The sequence below is a fragment of the Manacus candei genome, unplaced genomic scaffold (genome assembly GCF_025592945.1).
Source record: "Manacus candei isolate 608988 ecotype Guabito, Panama unplaced genomic scaffold, ASM2559294v1 h1tg000022l, whole genome shotgun sequence".
NCBI lineage: Eukaryota > Metazoa > Chordata > Aves > Passeriformes > Pipridae > Manacus > Manacus candei.
The window spans coordinates 3,791,621-3,816,723 of NW_026138070.1; the positions used below are offsets into that span (position 1 = coordinate 3,791,621).

The 25,103-nt window shown below is 44.8% G+C and overlaps 1 protein-coding gene and 1 long non-coding RNA gene across 4 annotated transcripts in view; both read left to right on the top strand.

The window, feature by feature from the left end:
* The first annotated feature begins 2,758 nt into the window (after positions 1–2,758).
* On the top strand, positions 2,759–6,290 carry LOC127470588 (uncharacterized). 2 transcript variants are annotated; one of them, XR_007904333.1, is made up of 3 exons: positions 2,759–2,902; positions 3,007–4,893; positions 5,180–6,290. It is a non-coding gene; the product is annotated as an uncharacterized LOC127470588 (long non-coding RNA). The 2 variants fall into 2 exon arrangements; XR_007904332.1 differs by having other exon boundaries at positions 3,007–6,290.
* A 2,628-nt stretch (positions 6,291–8,918) lies between these two features.
* Positions 8,919–25,103, top strand: part of CASZ1 (castor zinc finger 1) — a 273,799-nt gene continuing 257,614 nt past the window's right edge. For both annotated transcript variants that reach the window (XM_051786182.1, XM_051786185.1), the window contains exon 1: positions 8,919–9,453. The gene's annotated coding sequence lies outside the window, so the exon portion shown is untranslated. The remainder of the gene's footprint in view (positions 9,454–25,103) is intronic.

Below are 25,103 nucleotides of genomic sequence, written 5' to 3' on the forward strand. Positions count from 1 at the left end.
GCTTAGAATTAAAAATGTTCCCCGGTGCCTGGAGACCCAAACGGTGCCAGTCGGCCTCTCTGAGCCCCGAAGCCCCTGCTGGCAGCGAGGTGCTCGTTCCTCCCTTTGTTTGCGAGCTGTGAGAGGGTTCAAAGCACAGCAGTGGGGGTTATCTGCCGGCTCCACCTCTGCTTTGAGTGGTACCTGTGGGAACTGTCAAACGTTTGCATCTTGTATGCAGGGAATGCAAAATTCCCTTCGCTCTGTTTTGTTTGGCAGAGTCAGATCAACCCATCTGCAAGTCGGCTCCCTTGCCTTTCTGGAGCATCCAGCAGCAGAGCCTGGGAAGGATTTCTGCCTGGGATTCTCAGAGGTATCGAGTCCATTCCCAGAGCTCAGTTCCTGGTGAAGATGTGCCAGGCATCTTCCAAAGGAATTTGATGCCTCTTCCAGTGCATTGGGATTCAGAGATTTTCTAATTTTTTTTTCTAGATGGTGTAGTAACTCCCAGTGTGGAAGAGCATGAGCTTCCATCAGCACAGACTGGCATGAGCCAAAGGTTAAAATCCACAGACTGGCAACTGGTCTATAAAATTGCACCTGTTGGTGTGTGACAGACCCTAAATATTGAATACAAACTTTAGAATTTATATTAGGGGATGGAAATAGAATCCTTCAGAGGCAAAGCCACAGGTGGCTTGGGTAAGGTGTAGCAACTATTCCTGTAACACCTGGAAGAGTGTGAAGGACAACTTTGGCAGGATCTGTTCAAAAGCTGTTTAGTTTTCCTTCTCTGTTTTTTTTGTTTTCTCTCAAGGACAGGGGAGACAGTCTGAGTAGTGTTTTGCTGGTTTTGAATGATGCCCACTGAAGCAGGAGCTCAAGTATAGGACAAAGACTGTTTTTAAAACAGTTAGGCTTTACTGCCTGGTGATATTTTTTCGAAGTACATTTACTGAAGATTTATGTAAAATCTATCTTTTGTCTACTTAAAATATGTCAAATGGATGTACAGGGCAAAATTTAATGCATATGGGTTTTCATTATTTTAAATCATTTGCAATATAAATGATTTACTATGACATCAGACCTTTGTTCTTTGGCTGTCCACCATAAATTGAGGCCCACCCAAATTTCCAGTCTTAGCTATATTTCTGCATTCCCTCCCCCAGTATCTATAATCTCGGTTCTGTGATTCTTCATGTAAATGACTTTCAACAGGGAAAGGAAGGGAACACATAATTTGCCTTAATACAGGTAATTTTGAAAGAGGAGCAAGACCTTTACATGAGGAATAGTTGACAGCTGTGGAAAGGGGAGAACTAATGCTCGTAGAACTGAAAGTCATCCTTGATGAGAGTGGTGAGAGCTACTGATCACCCAAATGTGACCAAATGGACTTTTTGTGCACTTGAAACTGCCAGAGGTGATCGACTTCTATCTTTCTCTTTCTGAATTTTTTCATGTCTTTTTAGTGCCCTTACATTTATAATGCAATTAATTAATCAAACTCTGGCCAGTTAATGTTGCAGGCAACCACTTGGAAAACTGAGGTATTGGGGTAAGCCAGGCTCCCCAAGGTCATTCTGAAAGTCCACAGTGAAGAACTGGTGGCACCTGACACCCAGAACTGTGTTTTCATGACAGACTTGCTCCTAACAGCCATAAAAATCTTGAAACACCCGGACTTTTTGGAAGACCTTGTGGAAAACTGCCTTCATTATTGTGTTTGCCAGTTGTCCTGTGACAGTTAATGGATACAGACCTTTGGACCCATCACAGCCTATATTTGAAGCCTTCCCAGCCCGGTAGTTACTGAAAATTGTTGCCACTGAACAGCTCTTCTGTGGCTACACTACAAGAATTAAACCCCTGACCTCAGTGCAGTTTCTCATTCACTGATGTCATCTCAAAACCTGCAAGACTGAGACTCTGCATAGCCTCTGATTTCTACTCATGACTCTGAGAGACAGTTCAGCCTGAACCAAACATCACATTTTTGCAAACCTACCACACCACATAACTCAGCCTTGACACACTCCCCTTCCTGCTCTGTTTTCACAGTTTCATGCATTATTGCTCATGCATGTGGTTTTAAGAATTCATCCCAAATCTGACCTGCCTGAAGAATTGCAGCAATTCTGAGCAATATCATAAATTACAGCAACATCCTAAGGGGAATCTTCCTGCTGACATCTGGGCTATCTGTGTGATCCTATCGCTGCAAGTGTGGCTGACAAGGCCCATTTCTCTCTCTTTGCTGCCTTTCCCACAGTGCTCGTGCTACACCAAACACCAGCACTGCCAGCAGTTTAACCCTGGAGTCAGAGCAGGGGCAGATGATGTGGTGGGCCTGCATGTCCTTGCCTTCATTCAAGCTTCCAGGGGCTCTGCCACGACGAGATCCAGTGAGAAAATCTCAGGGTGGTTCTGATTTATGTGCAAGAGTGCAGAGGAGAGCAAAAGCTTTTAGTATCTTGGGAAGTAGCTAGGGATTAAGGCCAAGGAAAGGACAGTCATGTCAATTAGATCCTTAAAAAAGAAGACTCAAGTGGAAGTCCTGGCTCCCGAACTGTTTCTGGGCTGGCAAATGTTCACAGTCCTCTTGGCAGATCCTGCAGGGAGTTAATGGGCCCACTTAGATCCCCTCCCACACACCACGGCGTCAGCTTGACCGTTTTGAGGGAGGCCTGGCTGTGATAATTCAGCATTTTGTCCTGAAATGAAATTAGGGAATATGTTTTAATATTTTAAGATCTCGGATGCTTTCTTGTCAGGAATCTCCAGTGAACCCAGCCCTTCATTCCAGATGTGGCTGAGGGAAGAAAACGTCATGCAAAGTGCAAGGCTGACACCTGGAGGGACTGTGAGAGGCAGCCGGGGAGCCTGGAGCAGCCAGACATCCTGCAGCACACATGGCTGGGTGAGGAAAGCTCAGGGGGGTGGCAAGATCCCAGGGTTTGGAACTGCTCTTTTCTACTGAAGGGGTGCTTTCAATATTCTCCCTCTCCCCTTTTGCTGTTTCAGATCTTCCATGTCTATTTTTAGGAGAAGAAACATAGAAGCTCTGACTGTGTCACCTAATTATTCACTTCCATGCTCAGGAATGTCTGGATCAAAACTTACCTTGCTCAATAAGCTGCTACAAATAACACACAGTTGTATTTTCAATTGGTTGCTCTAATTTATTTGAATTGCTGGGTATCAGACTTCCTGCTGCTTTACCATTTGTGTAACTCTGTGTTGAGTTTCTGCAGCACAGACTTGCAGGGCAATTCCTGCTGTCAAAGCTGCAGCTGGAAGATTTGGCATTAGGTAGAGCTTGTTCTTTTCATGTCTGGTTCTGCCAGCACCCACGGTGAGGCTTTTCTTGAAGCTGATCCTAATCAAGGAATGCAAGGCAGCTTCTGGGACAAAGTCTTCATGCTTTTGGAAGTTTGCTTTCCAGCCTGGCAATCACCCATTCACAGCACTTACTCAAACCTTTTCAGTAATCTCTCTTCTCTGCCAGGAATTGTCTCAGTATTAGTGAATGCTTGTTTTGCTTGATCTAATTTTAGCATATGTTAATAACTGAGTTATTTACTGTGCTGACATTACCATACATTTAGTGTCTCACGGACCCAAAGATTATATGTCCATTACATCTCTTTAATTCTCTTTGTCATTGCCAGTGTGGTTCCAATCATCATAAAATTTGCTTAGCAGTGAGTAGTTGTTTATGGAAATGGGAAAAATAAACCAAAAAACCCCACAACCAACAGTTACTTTTGGAACTGTTTTCTGCAGTTTTACCAACCCAGCTGCAGTGCAGCTCCCTGAGCCCCCACGTGTCCTCTCTGATGTACCTCAGTACTGACTGCACTGCTTTCCCCTCTCACCTTCAGACTGCCAAAGGATCATGGACATTCAGTTCATCCTGATGAGCATATAAACCACTCCATACATTCCAAACCAGTTAAAAGATGAGCCATGAAAACACCGGGGAGTGGAAAAGAGGCACTTTGAGAGCTTCAGGAGCAGCACAAGATTTGGGGTGTGCTGGGGGTGCTGCTTTTCAGCCCAGACACCTGGAAGTCTAATTCCACCTCTGTGGTTACTGTTTCTTCAGTGCTTCTCATTAACTGCCATGACTAACGAGGCAGTAACACCTTTCTCCCCCCACCCCCAAGAATATTGGGGTGTCAGTTATGCTGAATTACACTGGATCCCTGCTCACTCAGTGATGTAGACAAATAACAATTCAAGATCAAGGGTGAACCCTGGCCACTAAACTTGTTTCACTTGTGACTCATTCCAGACTTAAAAACCTGGCTCTTGCTGACATTTTATTAACCCAATTTGTCATCCTCCTAACCCCCATTATCCAACCCAGGCAGATTATTTACTTTGAAAAGATGTGCAGATAGCTTCCATGCGAATCCTAAGTAGATCCAGGTGCCACAGCTAGATTCCAGAGGGACTTACAGTCATGAGAGACATGTGCTGGTAAAATAACTTCTAGATGCTTCCAAACTCAATGACATTCTCCCTCTTTAGATTTTGTCTGGACTCCCCTTCCTGCAAAGCAGCCTGGCACCAGCATGGTGAAGTGCCCAAGTCCATACCTTCAGGGCTCTGTGTGTGTTCCCAAAGAGATCAGCAAAGGTAAAATTAGACATTTACTAAGGTTGAGTACATACTAAAATATACTCCTGCTTTGGAGTTGGAATCTCTGGCTACCCCCTACTAATATAGTCCCTTTGAATCTTTGCATTTATCCCAAAATAAAGCATTCAAGTCAAGAATTAGCTTGCTGCCTTCCAGAGGATTCATCATTTCCAGTTTGCAAGCTTGAAGAGAGAAATCCAGGAAGCATCAATAAATCTACTTTGACAGTGGAGTAAAGAGCTGCAAAAGGAGTAACCTGTCAAGGTAATGTGACTTAATTTCTCAGAGAAAGATCCATTTTTATAAATGAAATAAAAATGCCAGCAAAGTCAAATAGCAGGAAGTGTCACACTTGATTGTCTCTCAGTAGGACAGAAATTAAATAAAAAGAAGGCAAGGTAAATGACAGGGTTTTACATTTAGCAAGGGAAGTAATAACATAGAATAATAACATCCACTGAGAATCTATGCACAGCAACCCGGGTATGACAGAGGTGTGTGTTCCCACAGAAACATTTATTTAATGTGCACATTTTCCCTTGGACAAAAGGCAGGTTGAGCGCCGGGAGCTGAGGGCTGGTGGAGATGCTGGGATCGGACGTGCGGGGGCAGCCTTACCTGCGGATTGTCACGGCTCTAAAACACCGCGGCAGGGCCACTGCAGGCAGCTCGCTTTGGCCTCCCAACTTCCCATGCCAAGCTCTGGAGCTTTGCCCCTTTCCAAACGAGGGACCCATCCAGGCTTCCCAGGTTTCCTCATTCCAAGGGCGAGCGCTGTCCCTTTAAATAAGCGCCGAGATCTCAGCCCAAGCGGGGACTGGAGCCCGGGCTACCCACGGTTATGAAACCTCCCATTCAGAGCTCGGGGGCTGCTGCTGCACTCCGAGGTTAATAATCAGTTTTAATATTCACTTAGGGGGCTGTAAAAAAAGAATGAAAATTTCCTAATTTGAAAATGGACTTGATTGGCAGCTTTATTATCTCTGTAAGGTGCGTGGCATTCCACACAATCAAGTCGTTTTTTTAAATAATCTCACTGCTTAAGTCGTACACGCTGCTAATTGCATTTTAATAAGTCTCTTTAAAATCTTTCCATATTTTTTAATATCCTAATATTAGATAAGTGATTGCTGGGGACACTGGAGGGCACTGAAGTTTATAGAAAGAGGAACACCATAATGAAGCTTTATTGGGGTGGCATCACCAAACAATTGCTGTGATAGCAACACTCCCAAGCTTGGAAAAGTGCCAGGCATTCCCCCCCTGGAACTGACTCAGGCAGTAGCCTCTCTGGCTCAGGACTGACGCAGAAAATGGATGCTTTCTGGCTCATAAAATGGCCTCTTTCCGGCTTGGAAGTGACTGAGGAACTGTCCACTTTGGATTTGGAAAGGACTTGGGAACTGGTTTTTCTCCATTGAACAATGACTTTGAAACACACTTTTGTTTTGCTTGGTTCTGGCTTGAAACTATAAAAGTTGTTGGTGTTTTTGGTTTTTTGTTAGTTTTTTTTTTTTTTAAAATTGGGTCAGGATTAGGCAGAAAGAAAGAAGATTGTTTTGCCAGCTCTGTACAGTAGCAGATGATGTGAAAGGCTTCAGTGGAATTAGAAAACCAAGGCTGCAAGTAGAATAGATGAACTTTCCATCTCAAAGATCAAACCCAGTTAAGATGAGAGAATATTTGGGAGAAAATGTACTTTGGTGTGGGGCTATGGAGTGTCTGTGTCTCACACAGGGGACAGAGTATTATCCAAGAACACCAGTACAGACTCAATCACTCTAAAGTTAAAAAAACCCAAACAAATAAAATAAACCACCAAAGAAATCAGACAATAGTGGGGCTGAACTGACAAGCTCCAGTTTCAAGCACCCAGAAGTACAGAATATTTCCAGCTCAGGTCCAACCAGGATCCTGTGTGTGCATCCACAGGGTGAGCTGTCCCAGCAGTTACAACCCAGTGGTGCAGGAAGGTGCCCCACGACGTTCCATGTGCAGAGTCCAACGTTTTCTATTGGAAGTCTGTCTTTAGATAAAGTACTGTCTTCTCTATTATATTTGTTTTCTCTATGTATTTAAGTTGTGTTTCTTCAAATTATGTGTTGGGCAACTAACGCCACTTTCAATGTAATTTAACATCATCAGCCATGAGTGGGAAATATAATCCCAAATTAGTGTGTAACTGGCTTCTAGGGAACTTAACTGGGATAAAAGGACTTTTTTTTTTTGCCCAAACTGCATGGCAGTGCCAAATTTTACATTATATTGCATTTTATCCTCTGCAATTCGTGCACTGGGACCTGAGATCAGAAAGTTATTTTGAGAACAGTAATGACTTTAATGTATTGCCTGCTTTTATATGGTTTTTTTCCCCAAGTCTTGTCTTCTGAAATCATACTATAATAAATCACAGTGTCAGTTTTGGTTTAAAAAAAAATCAAGCTTCTGCCAGTTCAGTATTTAGTAAAGAAAAACAGAAAAAAATGTGATATCTTCTTAAAGACTCAAAACTTAGGAAAGAAATACAGAGAATCTATAATTGATTTTTTTTCCCTTTCAAGTCTGATAATATTTAAGTAAAGTTGCTTTTGGAACCTAACTGTAACTTTTAATACTTGAAATGGACAGTACTGATATAAACATCTTGCATTAGTTTGTTTGAAAGTGAGCCATTTTCTGACTAACTGAAGATCTGTTTGTCTATCCATGTGTTTCTTCTGTACATCATCAGAGAATCCTTGGACTCAGTCCATCGTATCTGTAGGTCTGACCTTATTCCCACTGAAACCCAAAGGAGTTCTGTCACTAACTCTCAGTTAAAAATGGATCAAGACCAATTTTGCCATATAGTATGAATAAGAATAATTTGTTAACACTAAATTTCTGATTACTAGTTGTGCATCTTTCTGGTTTTAAGGTGTATGAGGTGGCACTGTAAAGAAACCAATATCTCTGGCATGAGCCATGAAGTAGAAAAGAGTTGTCAGTTTACAAAATTTCCTGTCTTCCTCTCTTCTTCTCCTCTTTTTTTTTTTCCCCTTCTGGAAATCAGAGCAGAAGGTCTTGTTTCGCACTGACAGGCTGGGAGGCACATGTTCAGCGAACTTCTGCACAGGAAGTAAATGTCCAGGTCATATTTATCCCTTTTCATGTGGTTCTTTTAATCCCCCAGATTGGGTTTCAGAAGAGTTTTACAGTTTCAGTTTTACAAAGCGAACCTTCCTTTAATGTTGGCATTTTAAAGAAAAAGCTTCAGTCAAAACATGTGTGTTTTACATCAGCCAGATGTGACGTTTGGGGGAACAGGCCACAATGTGGCAGCCAGCTCCTCTGTGAGAGCTGACGGGGTCGGTGTTGGACATCAAATGGGAACTACTGGTCCCCGGCTGGGGGATCAGCCTCCTGGCTCTGTCACCCAGTGCAAAAAGTTATAAAAATAATAATAGTTTTACAAAAAGTCCCCAAGAAAATTGAAGATCAGAGCATGGCCAGCATTGCTATGACTTGCGCCCCAGTAACCCACATGGCCACATTACAGAGAACAGCCCTCCTGTGCACAGACCTATACACCCAAAAATTTATTCTTGCCTAAAAATGGTTGAATTAAAACAAAGCAAGAGGTGTTAAGGGCAGCAGATGCACATTAATGTGTCCGACACTGCACCAGCAGCCAGTGGCTACTCCAAAAATAAAACCTGATTCTGCACAACTTCCATGGAACATCCCTGTCCCTGTAATCTTCTCTTTCAAGGGTCTAACTTTTACCATTTTCATTTAAAAGCAAACAATGAAACAGAATCAGAAATCTCTCAGCTTTCTCCAGGATTTACCTCACAGCTGTGCCAGGTGAGGCAGGTCTCGTTTTCAGCCGGACCCTCTAAATTGAGGTCAGCTGTGACAGGGTGGGGCCTTCTTTTTCTGCCCCTAAAAGCCCTTCCTGGTAGTGTTTTGGGGGTATGGATGGAGTTTGCACTGGAGAGGAGGTTTCTAGCAGTCAGTGCTGTGGTTGTTGGGTCAGGGCTGCCTCAGGGCCTGTGTCAGGGGAGGCTGAGGCTGGTTGAGGGGCCGCTGAGGCAGCTGCTGTTTCCCGCCATTTTTGCCAGTCCAAGCAGCCACCGGTGCCTCAGCAGGAGCAGGTGTTGGTCTCCTGCCATGGCTGCCTTTTCTCCTGCTCTGTGCAGCAGCATCTGGCTGTGTCATCTACACAGAACTGTGCTGGTACCTCAGTACTGGGCACCGGGGCCACCATTTTGTGACTGTTGGAGCGCCCTGAGTGGCCCCTCAGGGGTTGTTGCTGCTCTGGCTGAGGCAGTTGAGGACGAGCTGAGGCGGTTGAGGAAAACCTGAAGGTGACCTGGGGCAGTTGAAGGTGACCTGAGGCGGCTGAGGAAGAACTGAGGAAGAGCTGGGGTGGCTGAGGAGGAGCTGAGGCACCTGAGGAAAGGCTCAGGCAGCAAAGGAAGAGCTGAGGCAGAACTGAGGAATCTGAGGCCTGAAAATTCATCTTATCAGCGTGTGTGGCCTCCAGCCCCTTCAGACAGCAGGTGCCTCACCCCCTGCCACCGCCTCACAGGTATCCGCCATTCCCTGGCAGGAGACCCCTGAGGGAACACCTTCGGGAGGCAGCCCATGGGAAGCTCACCACAGTGTCACTTTGGGACAACTTGAGGAGAAACTTCTTCCAGAGACACCACTGCTGGTGTCACACTGCACTGGTGACATCTGGGAGATATTTGGCTGCTACCAAGGACTGTGTGGCACTGGCAGCCGTTCCAGGAGTCCTGGGAAAGCAGCTCTGTGTCTCCACTCCTGCACCAGCAATGGGTGAGTATTTGCTCTATTTCCAAAAAATGCATCCCTATTTAAGCACCTTTTCTTGGTCAGTAAGCTGCAGGGCTGGCTTTTGAATCCTCTGGAATAACAGCTATGGTCTCTTGAGTTGACACCATTAATTTTTTCCCTTTAAGTTTTGTGTCAATCCAAGGTCACTGGCCTCCAGGCCTGGGCTCTGCATTGATCTCCTTGAGGGATATAAATAGGTTTTCCACAGAGTTGCCTGCTTTCCTGACTGTAGCTAGGTATAGATTTTGTCTTTACTGTGGCTAAATGGTATGGTCAGGTGGCTTGCAGTAAATTTGGCAGGGGGTTAATTTAGTGTCCTGGAGTCTGTGACTGGATGGAGTGGGGCTGGAGTGAATTTGAAATAAGTATACTTTATAAGCTATCCTGCACAATATATCACTTCATAATATCCCTGAGAAGAGCCTATAAGACTGGCTTATTTACTCATGAGGAGCTGGGTTGAGCAGGACCACGTCTGGGCATTGGGATTATCTGGATGGTGTACTTGGCTGGAGCAACTATCTGCTTCTCCTGGGAGCAGCAGAAATGCCATAAAAACAAGGAAAGCTGCGTAAATTATGTGCTTTTTGGACTGACTGTGCCAAGGCTGAGGTGTCTTTTAGAGGATTTAGCAGGTATTTTATTTGGTGGAACCAGAGTTGGCTGGATTTGTGTAAGCGTGCTACAAGTTTTTACTCAACTCATGTGCCCCCATTTCTCTTTGGCTGGTAAATGTCTTGATAGATAGCCCGAAGAAATCAACATAAACATACGTAGTTGTGTTTTTTCTTTTGAAGTGCATGAGTATCGAGAGCTTGATTGTTATTTGTCCTTGGGTGTTCCTCTTATCTCCACTCCAGATTTTTACATCTTGTTAATTGACGTTGTTGCTATCAGGCTCTGCCTAGCATTTTTTAAGGCACTCCTGCAGAAGTTAAACTTGAGCTGATACAAGCAGCAGAGCTTTGTGAAGCTCTCTTTTGGAAGTACCAATTACCAGCAGTTTCCTCTGATATCACTGGTATATCTGGCTCTTTATCACCTCTGTAAGTTGGTCCTGAAAACAGGGAACAGCAGGCTAAGCTTTTTTCTGTCATCATCCTGTTAAAGCTAGGACATTCACTATGGATAACTGGAGTAACACCTGGCCAAATTCTTGTCTGAAAACTGCTCTAGCAGGGGACAGAAACACCCCCCAAAATATTATGATAGGAAATGGACTGATGACAACAAACAGTGACCCCCTTTCCAGACCACTTGTCCCTCATCCAGCAGGAAGACACCAACAGTGTCACTGCCCAGTGTAGAAGGAAGGGAAGGCAGCTTTCCCTCGTGCCTTCAGATCACAGAATTTGTACAACTAGGAGGAAAGTCTAATGGCTGTGGCAGAAATTTAGGAAATAAAGAATTAGTCCTGACTTTCCCACATACTCTCTATGTGACTGGGTCCATTCCATTCGATTTGCCATTTGCCTTGCTTTCCTCTGCGGCAATCCTACAGTGCAGGGAGGTAATAGAAAAAAAATCCATCAGCAGCTGTGAGGCACTCGGCTGCTGTGGTCAGATAAGTACCACAGTGAAGGAAACTCCTCTAAGTATCTATTAAGGACAGCACTTCACAGGGCTCTTGCCCCTTCTATCCAAGGTGCACGAAGCATTCCATCAATGCTACTTGTACTCCTTCAATACCCCTGAGAAGCAACGCATTATAAATCCCATTTTACAGATGGGCGAACTGACTTTTCCCCAAGTCCCAGAGTGGTTCAGTGACAGAGCTGGGAATTGAACCATTAGACATTTCCCTCTTCATGACAGCTCTGTACAATCCCAGGACTCATTTATTTTCCCTATTAAAAAAGAAGTAAACAAGTATTTTCTTTCTGAGACCCACTGAGGATGGGGGATTGGGGAAAAAAATGGAAGTAAAATTAAAAATAAAATGACATAATTCCCTACTGGCCTGGAGTTGTCCAGTCTCCTTTACATTCACACTTCTCTTTGTTATGTTTCCTTGAAGTTGAACCTCCCTAGAGAAGGGAACCTCAGAGTTTCTGGTGCTGGGGAAGAAATGCTTCAAGAAAAAGAAAAATAATCGCAGCTGCAATGTTAAAAATAAGAAGCTAATCAAAGGCAGCCCATGTGGGCGCCACTTTCATCTCTCATCTTCAAAGAGGTGCAAACAAACATTGTCGGCGTGCCAAGCAGCAGCCTCAGCGCCTGATGATCCCATTACTCCTCCAGCGTCCACCCTCCCCTTCCATGCTGCTGAGCCTGTAGGCATGGGACTCCAGGATCTCTGCCAAGGTGGGAACCTCTAGTCACCAGAGGGGAAGCCACATATGGAATTCCTCTGTGGATCCAAATTATTTCATAACAAACATACTCGTGCCCTATAGATCGTTCCTTGTACTGTTGCCTTTAGAGCCTTTCTAGTAACAATAATAGCATCTCTCGTTCCCTAAGATGCTGAAAAGACTCTAGATCAGAGGTTTTGTTCTGGTGTTTTGAGGGGTTTTGTTTTTCCAAAGATTTGGCTATTTTTAAGAATAATATCCAGGCTCTGATGAAATCCAGATGCATTTAGTGCAGTAGAAGAATGTGAGTTAGTAGTTAAAGTGATGGCACTTGGGGAATTCGGGGGAATTTGCAGTGCTGAGTCTCCTCCCAGTGCTCTTGAGAACTTGCCTTGAAGTCAATGCACCAAATGGGTTTGTGCCTCAGTTTCCCTGACTTTACTTGCCTCGACACAGGCCTGGCTGTCCCTGCACACGCTCATGCCACCTGTGTAATAAATTACCCAGCTCTGTACAAACCAGTTTAAGTACCAAACCCAACGTAGAGAGTGATGCTGTGCCTGACCTAATACCACTTAATGCACAACAGTGTCACCTTCAGTGTGGTAACACTGGGGCATTGCTCCTGTTCCCAGAATGAGGGCATGCAAAGAAAACCCGTGTCTCTGTTTCATGTGGTGCAGCATGAGATAGTCTAGCTTGGATTAAGGGGAAGAAGGATAAATAAGGTGATGGGACTGAACTTTTTTCCCCCAGTATGAGATTTTCAGTGGATAAGTGAGAGTGAAAAAAGATAATTTGTTCTGTTTATATTGCCCTTCCTTGTTAAGTGCATGAGTGAAACATTAATCATGGATACTCCCCTCCTATGGAGAGGATCCTATGGAATGAGGATGCAAGAGACCAAATCAACTCCTGGGCTTCGCCACTGCTCTTGTGAGAACTCTTAGGCTGCTTCACCAGCTGCAAAACAATGATGTTTTAGATAAATGGCTCTGAAAGCTATAGATTAAAACAACTAGATATTATTTCTCAGAACTAAACTGCATCTTGATGCTGCCAGAATCTTGGCAGAGGAGATACCTTTACCACCTTGTACCTATCTGGGGCTTTCCTGCTCTGTTAACATCATGAGCAACATTCCAGTAGCTGCAGGAACGGTTCACTGGGGCAGTCATCCACCCACAGAAGCTCTGTGGGGCCTGCCCTGTGTTCACAAGGAGAGACTGGGAGATGGAGGGGTGGGAGTAGAATTGGATCCAGTTCATCATAATGAGGAAAGCCTGTCCCAGCCAGGAAAGGATTCAATTAGGAGGCCAGAGGAACATGGATGATAATGCAGGGAGGGCACCAGGACATCTGGGGCTGCCACTGCTGGCAAGAATAAAGGTGCTTTGCATAAGAGCAGGATGCAGTCACAGGGGAAGAGGAATCTGCTCCCAAGTAGCACTGATTCCCCCTCCCCTCTACAGTGCACAACAAGGTACAGATTAGACCATTACACCCAGGGGAAGCCACAGAGTCGCACTCTCTTTTTCATGGACAGTAGCAGGAAATCAGTGGATTGGAACCAAATGAGGAGCCTTACTCAAACCAGATGTGACCCCAGGGAGATCAGAAATGCTGAGATGTTTTTGCTTTGACATATCCGCCAGTGCTGAGGGTGGGGGAAGGCCGAGGGTGGCAGCAGCCGATTAGATGCTGCTGGATTGTATCACACTGGTAAGAGACTGGCTAGGCTTCAACACAGAAAATGAGAGGAGACCACTCTGCTGCTACATAGTCAAACTCATGAATGTATCCCGAATTTAGCTGGCTCGTCACCTGCTTCAGCAGCAAGTCTTTGATCTGGGACCTTCACAGCCACACTCTTGAGTTAACCACATCTGTAGGCTACAGCCTCTTGTGATCAAGCAAGATTAGCAAAGGTACCCTCTATTTCCATTCAGCAGACTTCATAAAATAACTTGAGTCAGAATCAGGGGGAAATTAAGGCATAGAACTGTGGTGACATGTGCTGTGAAGTCCATTTTAAGTCCCAGCACCAAAACTACCACTGTCTGCATCTGGATGTTACCTTGCCTCTTCTGTGTCTAATTCTGACCTCCAACTTAATGGTAATTCATTTTCTAACCTCAGGAGACAGTGATGAGAGTAACATTGAACTGGGTGGACATTTTGCTTAAAGACCCAGATGTAGAGTCCTATGATTAGGTGAGGTTATTTTTCCTACTTGCATGAGTCAAAGGCAAGTTCTGACATCAATAGTCTCCAAAAAGTCTGAAATTCTATGACTGTAAAGGCTCTGAAGTCAGGTCAGTACAAAGTAATCCAATGTATTCATTCATTTTCAGCTCTCATGATTATAAAAGCCTGATGCGTGAGTTTTTTGCTTATTTGATTCTGGTAATAATGAAATGAAATGACGGGAAATCAGTTGCTCCCCTGGCGCTCTCACTCTGTCTCTTCCTTCATCCTCTGTGTCTAAACAAGGAGTCCAGAATTGACTTCAGTTAGCATTAAATTCTTTCAGGCCTTGAAGACAGTGATCAGTGTGTCCTTTATTTTGTGCCAGGTCACAGGACATTTGTAACAAAAAGGCAAAAATCCCTTGCCCAGCTGTTTGCTTCCCTGCTGCCTGAGATGGAACAGTTGGTGAACTACCCTTGTGAGGAAGAGGCTGCAGGAGATGAGTGTGATTCACAAGGAACCCCTTAGTCATGGAGACCCTCTTGGTCCCATACCAGCACAGACTGTTGCTCCTTAGGGTGCTGCCTACCCTTATGCAAATACTACTGTCATATTTGGTCTGCTAATTATGAATATTTCTGTGGGTGAAGCTGTTCCTCTGCTATTTTTAGGAAGCCTGTGACTAGTCGTGTCCACTGAAACCATCACTGTTTTTCTGGTGACTTCTGTAGACTTTGGAACAGGAGGTTTCTGCTTTGCCTAGAAAATTATTCTGTCATGTTATATCTGCCCCACCAGCTGGAGGAGCTCACAAACAAAGAGGGGCTTAAAAGCCAAGTCCTTTCTTGCTTTGTGCCCTCTACATGTCAGGCAATTGAAGGACAAATGCTTCACTGTTTTGACTGGTAGAGTTTTGCACTCTCTTAGCATAGGTGTTAATGTGAAGTTTAGGAGGAGTTGGGCAGAGTGGAACTGGGTGAACTGGAAGGAAGCCTGTGTCTGCCTGCAGAATGTCTCTGGCATCGGAATGAACCAAGGCATCATCCAGGAGCAGTGAGATGCAGGGAATATGGACCTAATGATACAACAGGAGCATGTTGCTGGAGACCCTGTCAGCACTCTCATGCTTTACAACTCTATCTGACCCTTCCCAGGAGGGTGAGTTTCTGGTTTGCATTAGCCCAGATGAGATGCAGTGTTGACAGGACTCAGCAAGGTTTGCAGGAACTGAGCTCACTGGCCACCCTGTGCAGCAACAGAGCCACGCAGGGGGGAGCGTTGCCAAGTGGGTCCCTTATAAAGCAGGCTGAGGGTGCAGCTTCTCAAATGATGGAGCAGAACCTCCTCCTTCCCTTTTCCCAAGCAATTCAATGATCATAGCCCACAAAACCAAAATAGCTGCCAAAGGACAAGCTGGATTTCATTTTGCTGCTGGTGGTGTTTGAATGGTGTTTAGCATAGAAATTTCATTCTCCAGTGGGAAGGGCAAAGTCCCCACTTTGTTGTCTCAGCTCCAAAAGGAATGAGTTTATAGGCGTAAGAGTCACAGAAATACCTGTTTGCACCAGAGAACACTATTCTGATCCATCAGTGAGACAGTGGAAAGCACTGCAGACTTGTAAAGACCATTTCCATACTGGAAGGTCCAGTGGGACAGGAGAGGGTGATCTCTGAAAATGTGTATTCTACATGCTTAGCTCACCCTGCAGAATCCTTGATAAGGTTTACCTCTGAAGGTAACCAGTTTTCTCTGTGCTGCATCTATCTATCTCTCTGTTAAGTGGCAGGTGGAAAAAAACCTTGGGCATTGTGATGTGCCTTGATATCCCTAAGACCCTGGCAGAGTTCGAACTGCCCTGGAAGTAGGAGTTGTTTCTGAAATTAGAGTCTTTCAGGCCTGAGGATGGCTGAGAGAACACTGCAGTGCACTAAAGAGAGAAAACACTTCACTTTCCTGAAGAAAATGAAAATTGGCTCCTCTGTGAAGCTCTTTCCAACCAGTTTATGTAACCCTTGCTTGGAAACGAAACAGAATTGACCAACTTGTGATTTATGACAACTTCCTTTGGCACGTGCTCTGCTCTGTTTGCACCATTGCCATGGCAGCAAAGGAATATTTATTCAGCTACCTCGCCACATCCTGGCCTTCCATTGGAGACCTGATTCAAAATGGCAAGGAAAGCTAGTTAGCACTTGGGAAATCAGGGGTCAAATGTCATCTTTTCCTACTCTGCTCTTGCACATTATCATTTCAGGCCGAGAAGGAAAAGCCTTGCAGAACCACTCTTTACATTCAGAAAGCTGCTTTTATCTAAGGGTCTTAAGGGCTTCATAAAGCTGTGGTGAAAGTTTCTGGGTTTCTCTGGCCCATGTGGTCTGAGCATGATGGATTTTCTGTTTATGCACAGCCAGCCACAGTTAAATGAGCAGCACAAACTCAAGAGAGTGAAAAAGGGTAAGAGAAGTGAGAACTGATTTTGAGTAGGTAGAGTGAGCTGAAAAGCCAGGGAGTGTTCAATCTGCAAAACAAGGGATTTCTTCTTTTAATGTGGGATTGAAGAAAGATGGAGAGGGGTGTGACACACTAAACACAAAGACTGAAATTCAAGACTAGGTCTGGAATCCTGTATACAAGCAGACAATGGCTAAAATAGGGGAAAAGTGGGGTTTACTTATGTCCGGGAGCTTCCAGGTTATTTGAGACTTCATCAGTTCTTAAAAACCTCATTCCTCTGAATTAATAGCTTTTATTCAATGGCTCTTATTTCACCCTTTGGGGTCAAATCCTTGCTTTGGGTGTACTGACTTTGCTTATATGACCAGGCCTTTTATTAAGGTTCTTGACTGTTGGCAGAAAGCCTTCAGGATCAAAATGAAGCAAGTCTTCCTCACCAGCTGTGGTCCAAGTACTCATATGAGCCAGAAACTGCTGTTCAAACAGTGATCATGAGGTGCCTTGGGTTTTCCTTTCCATAATGTAATAACACCATAAATAGATCACCTGGAGCAACACTGTCAGAGCAAAAGGTTCTGTGGTTCCTAGCAGTTATTGCAGGCATGGATTTCTGAGTGGAATGGGTTAACTTGTGAATTCTCAACTGTTTTTTAACAGGCAGCCAGTGTTCTGGGATAATGGTGTCAAAAAGCAGGCTGGGTTGGGATGCTCTTTGAAACAGGCAGACCAGGCATCCTTGGGGAAGGGTTGATGATGGGGTCAGATAATTCACTCTTCATGTTAATTCTTCTCTTTGGAGCCAAGGAACAAGTCTGTTAAAATGTTTGCCCAATACTTTGGGGCCAGCAGTTATAATTACACTTATTCTAATACATATCCATGCACTTGGTGACTCACTGATGCAAATCTGTTTGACTACTTCCAGAGGGGTTTGCAGCAGGGGTGGCAGAGGAGGAGACAATCTGGTCCCTGGGTTTGAGCCCCGTGGTGAGATTCCTGCTCCTTCCCATACCCTTGCAGCTGTGATGGAGCGAGCGGGGAGCCTGGATTTTGGTTTAGCTGCGGCTCTGCAGCGAGACCTGACCGAAGTTCTTCACTGAGACAATGTAATTGGGACATAAGTGAATTCCAGTCAGTTCAGGAAACACATCCTTTCAGTTCCTGAAAACATGCTATTATTAATTAACGAGCGCAAATACTAAGGGGGCCGCACGCCTTTCGTTCCTTGGTCTCAGACTTGTGTCTCTCCATTCGTCTCTTCTTGCTAAATTTTTCAGTGTTTTTAACATCAGACTGATGTTACGTATAATTACCAACTTTGCACCAAAATTATATTTGACATGGCTTGTGTGGGAAATTAGAGCATTTCAGAGACTACAAATTCACCTGGGAAGATGAGCCAGGCAAGACAAGGCAGCGCAGAGTGGAAGTAATTTGAATATTACATGTGCCCTCCTGAAAATGCCAAAATCATTTAAATTGCTAGAAAGGATATTTTCCCTAATTAGCTGTGTGTGCTGGAGGGTTCATAATAATGCACTGGATGTGGAAGAATGGACTGGTAGAATAGAGGCTGCCTGTGCTCCGCAGGGGGCAGAGAAGAACTGGGGCTAGGAAGGGTCCCCCCTTTCCTCTCTAAAATCATAAAGATATTTATTATCCCTGCAGCTATTTACAGTGATAACTCTCGTTTTCAATGTGTAGAGAATGTGCCCAGTTACCTGGTCACCCACAGTGTTTGCTACTGAGGGAGCCCAGGGCTGTGCTGGCTGGGGGGATGTGCTCCAAGCTCAGATCCTTTGCTATTTGCCGTTGCAGGAGGCTCCAACTGCCTTAGCTCTGCTCCACCCTCAGGCATCACTGTGCTGCTCTCTGACACTTCTTCGGCTTCACAGGGTCCCACAAAGACAGTCTCCATTCCCCTCACTTTGCTCCTTTCTCCCTGGGGCCCTGCTGGTATGTTCTCACTTCCTTCCACAATTACAGTGATAGCCCCAGTTAGGCCAAGCCAAGTCTGTTTTTTTTTCCTTTCTGAATTATCCTGATGACTGTAGACATTCTGGGGAGATGTATGCAGGGAGAGCAAGAGGCAGACACACTCTCACGGATCTTCTCTCTTCCTGACATCGATTGTTTAAGCACTAAACCATTCGCTGACTCTTGTGACTCTAAATGATGTGGGGCTTTTTCGAGGTTTTCCTCCCCACAGCTACAGAAACCGCACTGGAGCGCGAGTCTCTCTAATGTGAGGGCTTCCACCTGTGACTGTGGAGTGAGGCTGCTGCTGGTTCCATCTCCCTTTCTGCCATCACCGCTCCTGTGGTTTCTGCTTAGTTACATATTCATTTTTATAATGCAATTATCATCTTGTGGGATAAAGGAGGGGAAGACACCCTAATTAGCTGCTTAAAGCACTTTAAAACTGCATGTGTCCGTGTCTTTAAGGGAGACAGGACTGCAGAGTGGATGTACTGTGCTGCATGTTTCCAGTGCTGAGCATTTCTGGTAACAGGATTGTACCCACATTGTCTGATCCATGCCAGGGCAGTGATTTCCCCATTTAACTGTCACAAGGTCTGGATCCCACTGCTTCCTTGCATCACGAGGTATCATTTGCACCCTGGCAAAGGGAATGTAAATCATTACCCTGTTGTGCAAGCAGGGAGTTTTGGCTTGGGAGCTCTTCAGAACTGCTTTGTATGGAATGAACAATAACACGAATTTCAAGACAGGGTAGAAATGGCCTTTAAACTCTTCCACACCCATTTTCCTGCCAGGGATCCTGAAGTGCTGCAGTCCAGGTTCAGAGGTGCAGAGACATCTTATTCCCGATGAAATGGGAACTAGGCGCCTACATTCCCCTGGGGATCTGGCTGTTAACTGCGTGGAAAGGCTGCTTTGTAACAGCAAAGAGGAATGTAAATATTGGCCCAGGATGCCAAAGCCTACACCTGCTTTTTGGGAAACTGCCCTGGCATCTTTAGTGTCCACAGAGTGGCTGGGCCCTGTGGTTAAGGTTTCAGCATGGTCCTTGGCTTGCTTCCCTTAGAAAGATGAAGAGCTGAGTTGATTTGAGAACATTACTCCTGGATAGTTCATTGATTCCTACCCTTGCTTTCTGAGGACTGCAGGCAGGAGTGGGACTTGTAGTCGTGCAAAGCACACGTGCCCCAGTTTGTCAGCGTCACAAGCCAGTAGCCTTTCCCAGGTGATAACTTTCTTGGAGGTTCAGTACTGAGGCTTGGTATCATTGCAGTTCCATGTGCCTGGTGGTGATGGCTATGTTCAGGAACAGTGAAAGATGATGGGTCTGAACAGGAAGGGAGGTGGCTCCAGGAAAACTTGAAAAACAAGAAGCATTGTTTTGTTTTAAATACTGATTGTTTTGTTGTAACTTGGGTGACTGTTTACTATTCTTGCTGTACAGGAGAGGAGGGAAGTGGATGAGTAACAAACTCGATGAAGGACTTTCCTTTGCTTACAAAGTGATAGTTACACCCTCTGTCAGACCCATTTTCATACAATCCATGGCCTTGCTATTACTTTATATCACCTTCCATATTCCTTTAGTGCAACTTCACTTGCAGCTCAGGGTTTCGGGATCCCTCGGCGGGTTCCCGATTTCGGGCTGCTCTCTGGAAGCTGTCATTGGCCATCCCACTGCCATCCTCAGGACAGCAGGGAGGATGTGCACCCTTGCCATGAGCAGCCCCACCTGTAGTAGCAAAGCTTCCATGAAGGACAGCAGATGGTGTCCTCCAGAAAGATTCCATAATGCTTTCCCTGTATGATGTAGCACTACTTCTGGCTTATTTACTACAAGGAAGAATACCCTGTACAAAGAGCATGTGGAGATGGCAAGCATTTACCTCTGCCTCCTTGTGCTAGCAGAGCTGCCACCACTACCCAAGCAGATTCTCCAAGTTTTCTCCAAACACCTCTCCTCCCCATCTCCAGCGTGATTTCCGTAGTCTCTTTTCTTGGCACTAGATGGTGCCAAGAACCCTCGTGCAGTTGCAGTGAGTCTGAGGCCTTTACTTGCTTTGTACCTCAATGAGAAGATGCCTCTGGCTTGGTACACAGGCTTTTCAGGAACTGTTTCCCCCAGGGGCTGTTTCCCAGATCTGCTTCTCAATCAAGGAAGAGATTTATGAAGTGGAAAGATGTCACAGAGACGAGCTGGCATGATGGGAGGGAGGGGGAGATTATCTTCTGGGCTGTGGGCAGAATTTTCACAAGATGTACAATTCATAATTTCTTCTTTGGAATTTCCTTTTTTCTCCCATTTTTCTCTAAAGAGTATAAATGTTAGTGAGAGGAAGGAAACAGCAAGGGCTACCCAAGGAGATGCACAGTGAGCTCTTCTCTGAACAGCTCTCTGTGCCCTTCAGGCCTGACCTGCAGCAGCTTCTCATAAAGCAGCCCTGTCCAGCAGCCAGTTCCATGAGTGTATCCCTGCTCTGATTTATCACCCACAGTTCTCTCCCAAACAGAGGATTCTAGCATGCACACAATTATTTTCATTTTAGGAGCTAGTAGCCTCCAAGACTACCTGAAATCAGCAAATTCCCTATCCCTGTCCTTGTATGAAAGACAAACACACACTGAGTCCCACTAATGCTGCTCATCTCCAGAGCCCTCATTTTAAGAGCAATATCCCTATTTATTTTAGTGAAGCTGTTAAGCATTGTAGCTAATCTCAGGTGCTGAGAAGTGAAGCAAGTGACATAGCAGGGGATGAAACCCAGCCTCAGACGTTAACTCCTCTCCAATTCTCAAGAGCAAGTCCTCCAGAACTGTAGAACTCCTTAATTCATCAGTTTCTGATGCATATCACCTCCTTAAAGGATTTCTAAATTTTGGTTGTCAATAATTCCTGGCTCCTGGAGCAGACCCTTGTTTTCCAGATTATTTGAAATTAGTAAATAGAGCAATTTGATTTATTTAATTTTTTAAACACCCCTAGTTTTGCTCTGTGGTAGGCATGAATTGCCCCACTTACTCTTGCAGAATAAATGGGAAAGGCTCTGGCAGATGGATACATCGTGGTTTACTGTGACAGACAGTTAAAAAGCCAGATAATTGCATTTTTACTTCCTGTTTTGCCTAATCTTGTTCCATTCCTGAACTTGCTTGTCCTTTATTTTTTGCCCATCTCATTCCTCGCCCACCTCCTCCCAGCTCTCTGGCCAATCTGCCTCCCCTTTCCTCTTTCCCTGCCCTCCAAATGACTACACAGGCCACGAGCAGTCACATCCTCTTGACATCCTCCCATCAGCAGGCTGTGGCTGTGCCATGTTCGTGTGCATATGTTGTGACAAAAGCAGTACAACCAGATAGGGAAACAGGGGGATCAAGTACCCCCTGAGGCCTTCAGAGAATCACAGGGAATGGGAGGGAAGAGCTGGGTTGTTTTTACAGAGGGGGATCCAGCTGTTCTGGGGGGTGTTAGATCCAGCTGTCAGCTGAAATATTTAAAATCTCTTTCATTCCCCTTGCAGTGCTGCTCTACTGCAGCTCACCTGCACTTTCCACTCACATGGTTTTCTCTGCATTCCTGACTTTAGGACTGCTCTCAGAAGCAGGTGGCTCTAGAAACTTCCTAAGGAAAAAGGAGTCCCCTCTCCCTGCTAAGCAGAGTCTGAAGCAGGCAGCTGGGGCCAGCTGTGCAGTTTGCACAGTGTAGGAGCCCAAGCAGTGGCAGGACTGAGCCCTGCCCGTGCAGGGGATGGAAAGCAGGGCAGCAGTGGAGTGTAGCTGATGTGGGGCTGGGAAACAACCCCTGGAGTATGGACAGTCTGTGCTGGAAGCTGAGATGTAAGTCCTGTGAGTCAGGACCCTCCTTCCCCCCAGTAGTCTCATCAAGCAAGAGATGGCACGTGCATTGCTTACTCCTGTGCCAGGCAGGTATCATAAAGCTTGTTTATTTGTATTATGGCAGCAACAAAAGATGCTGGATTTATTCTCCATGATTTAGAAGTGCTGTGCAGAGACCAAGAGAACTAACTTTAAAAAAGCAGAAGTCAACACAGATAGGGCAAGCACCCCCAAAAAGTAATGGTTGAAAAGAGCTGGATGGAAAGCATAAGTGACTCCTTACTTCTGCATCTTCCCTCTCTCTCTCCTAAAACATGCACAAATGTACAAAACCCATTTTCTTTACTACTCATTCGAAAGTATGAAGTTTATTTCCCTAAATATCATTTCACCTTTGGAGCTGGAGTAAATTCCCACCCACCCTAAAAATTGACCCCATGATTTCTTTGAACAAGCTTCCCACAGCCACTTGTAATGAGAACAGTGGTAAACTGCTGAGGAGCCCTTTGTGGTACCCTGTTCCATCAGCTGCTCTAATACCTTTTTGATTATCTCAGTGGACACAGATATAAATGCTGCGCCTTGGATCCCTCACTTGCAAGCTATCTCCATTTTTTTTGCATTTTCTTTTTAAAATAAAAATGACTGCTGATGTTTATGCCCCTGTAATACATTATGTATTATTTTGTTTTAAGCGCTGCCTTTTGCATCCTGACAGTAACAATAAAATGTGAGTATGGGATTCCTAATACAGACAGACTAATGTTTCCACTGCTAGCCTTCCCTATCTCTTCTTTTTTTCTTTCTGCTCTCTAAGCACTTTTCTAAAGGCTCCTTTTATATTCCTAATAAAATTAGAGCAAAATACATCGATTTACTGGAAAAGAGGGTTTGGGTTTTTTTTCCTTGGTGATAGCACTTTCTCCACCACCCACCTCTTAAAAATGCTGGTGAATATTCCATGTGAAAGACCTCCAGTTTCTTCTTATTTGTTTTTGTTTGTTTGTTTTTTAATCAGTTCCCCTGTAATTTTTACCCCCTTGGCTCTGAGAACACTCTGCTTTTTGCCCCCATACAGACCATTTTGTCTGTGCTGATCTTCTGAAGTAATTACCTTTCATTAATGCATGTTAGTCATATCCCCAAATACCAGTAAATGGCTGGGCTCCTCATACTGGGAACTGATCTGGATGGGACCTTTGTGCTCCTTTTCCACCTACAGATTGTGCAATCCATATCCTGATGTCTGACTTCCATTTTAGTGTAATGGATCCCCCTTACACCACTCCTTGTTGCCTCTTAAATCAGGTGGAAGCAGCTGTAGATTATCTGATCAAACTCTGTGTTGGTGTCACACTGCTGGAGGAAACCTCACCTAAAAAATTAGTCCTGTTGTGGTCACACTGCTGAATCTCATGGTTGTAAGTTGTGCTTTGGGTTCTTTGTCTCCTACAGAGATTTGGGTTGATCCCATTGTTTTGAGCCTGCTTGCAGTTACAATAAGGGGAGGGAACAATCGAAGCCCATTGAGTTTGTTCATACTCTGCACCACTGGGAACCTTTCAGAGCCTGTCTCTGTGCTTTGGGGATTTTAAATTTCCGAGATATTCACTTAGTTATGGAATAGGCTAAAATCTGTCATGCTGATTTAATGAGAGAGGAGGGGAGGGAAGAGACACAGACACACAAAAAAAAGCAATTTTCCTTGTAACAGTTGTGTTAAAATATTGATACAGATGCATAGTGGAAAAACTTAACGAGTTGTTAGTGTTAGAAATAATGCCAGCATTAGACATCTCTTGTGTGCAGAGTTTCCAAGATGGTGTTTAGCATTTCTGGGAAAGAGATCTCATGAGAAATGTGGGATTGCTGTACCTGGATCAGACCAGTGACACTTCAGTCTGGTGTCCTCTCCCAAGGCATCTGAACTGCCCTGTCCTTTACCACAGAAGGTAGCACTGAGAGCAGCTGCAGTGCAGTGAAGACCTGGAAGTTGTTACCAAAAGCTTAGAGTGAGGTTGGGTGCTGAATGTTCTCGAGTGCCCTTTATACTGTATCTCTTACCAAGGGAACACCTCGAGTTCAGAACCCAGACCTTGTGGTTAAGGCAGTACATTGGCACACACACTGTCAGTTGTGATTCCAAACTGCTGCAAGCTTTAGGTACCTGGGGCACATCACCTGTTCTGTGCATCACCTTTATAAAATAATTTGTTTCCCTATTTCTCCATGGAATATCCATTGACTCTGCAGGGTTGCAAACACAATATAAAATGTCTTTTCCATACATTTTTACTGTCTTCAGTGCTGTGATTCCCTGATTTTGATTAAGGCTTCAGCTTCTGATACCCAGATGCTGTTGCTGCTTGGGTTCCTTGTCAAATTGAGATGTCTCAAACCTTTCAGATGGTGAGCTTTCCTTGGGGCTGTGTGTTCTCTGGAATGCTACAGCTTCAGTTTGGGTTTAACAAAGAGATGTGGATATCTGCAATAATAGGGACTTCAGAGTGACTCACAAAGTCTTTTCCAATGCTGTCCCCTAGGCCTGGGCTCTTCAACTGGTTCTTACTCCTGGAAAAGTCACCGAAATAATCCATTCTGCAGAGCATAAACCAAGTCAAACTGGGTATGATGGGCTCTGTTAATGCAGACCTCTATCCATCAGAGACTCAGCTGAGACCACTAAATCTGAGCATTCCTTTTAAGATGAAAATGAGAAAGGAATTAATTTTAATGAGTGATGTTTTTGCTACTGCTTGCCCTGTCGTGTGCGGCCTCTGCGTAGGCAGTGTGATCTGCCATCATGTCAGTGCTCCATGATCAAACCCCTTCCAAGAGGGGATACTTTACATGTGTTTCTGTGTCAATTCTGGTCC